The sequence below is a fragment of the Pteropus vampyrus genome, unplaced genomic scaffold (genome assembly GCF_000151845.1).
Source record: "Pteropus vampyrus isolate Shadow unplaced genomic scaffold, Pvam_2.0 Scaffold5, whole genome shotgun sequence".
Taxonomy (NCBI): domain Eukaryota; kingdom Metazoa; phylum Chordata; class Mammalia; order Chiroptera; family Pteropodidae; genus Pteropus; species Pteropus vampyrus.
Window position 1 is genome coordinate 14,215,727 of NW_011888786.1, and position 1,474 is coordinate 14,217,200.

A 1,474-nucleotide genomic window follows, 5' to 3' on the forward strand; every position below is an offset into this window, starting at 1 on the left:
ATGAGAGGTCTGAGCTGGTGAAAGGCAGAAAGGCAGAATGAGGGCTCTTGTTGCCTGGGACACTGTTGAGAAAGTGATCCTTGGAAAGAATAGGAGAAGGAAAAGCAATGAAACTACTTCACTTATCTTACAGCTTTTCTTAGAGTTGGCTCTGAAAGTGGATTTCAAAAATGGCAAAACACCTAGATAGGAATATCTATAATTATAACAATAATAAAATAATAATCGATATTTACTTTATACTAAGCAATGTGCACACTTGCCTAAGAGCATACATGTAAGGTGTAGTTTCCCTTTGGCTTATGTTAGAATAGATAGGGGTATAGGATTATCTCTATCATCCTATCAGTTTCTTCCCCTGTGATATGGTGTATATGCAACCTCATAAGATAGAGAAGCGATATAGAACAATGGTAAAGAGTATGGATTCTAGCTATAGAATGCCTGGTATTCGCCATTATTAGCTGAATGACAGTACCACCACACAGCATAGTGTTGTATAATTGAGTTAATATATGTAGGATAGTAAGGGTTATTGTTGGGACCAGAGAGTGGAATCGGCTTTCTCAAAGGCACATGGAGAAGTGCAAGAAGGGTGGCTGCTTGTCTGAAATATTAAGAAAGACTAACGGAAAAAACAAATGTTGAGTAGGAAACCAAGAGTATACATTACATGTTATCTCTGAGTTCTCAGAGAGGCAAGATGCTGATCATAACAAGAATTAATTGCTTACCCATCAGAAATTTCCCACATCCTGGTTTTCTACCCTCAGGCTACCACAAGCTAAAGCAGAATGTTACAAGTGGGAGAATAGAATATTGAGAGAAACTAAATGATAGAATATTGAGAGAAAGAAAAACTATTATTTTATGAGGTGACAAGCAGGTATTAAGGATAATATTTAAATGCAGGTATTATAGCATTTATTAAGCAATGATACTAGACATTAAAATGTGAGAAATGAGAAGGAGGTTAATGAAGTAACACCTAAGTTTGAATTAAAACTAAAAAAATGAGGATACATTTGCAAAGCAGCAAGATTCATAAGTTGAAAGCACAGGCTTAAGAAAGAGGCTTAAGAAAGAGCTGGAATTCAGATACTTCTTTGGATTAATTATGTCATTCCTGTGTACCTACTTTTTCTCTTTAAATCAAGGATATTAACATTACTGCATGTGGTGATCGTGAAGATTAAATGAGATAAGCCAGGCAAAGTCCCTGGCCCAAAATAAATAACTAATTAAGTTTATTTTTAGAATTTCACATAAAATAATTTCCTCATGATCTGGCCTTGGAAATGCATATATTTAGAAGTACATATTTGTACCTATTTCTCCATAATATCAGAGATATAAAATGATAGATTCAGTTATAACAACTGAGAAACTTATGTTGCAGTGAACAAAGTGCCATTATATTCCAGCTGTGAAACTTCATAATTACTAATGAAGCCAATGTGACATTATTTGACTG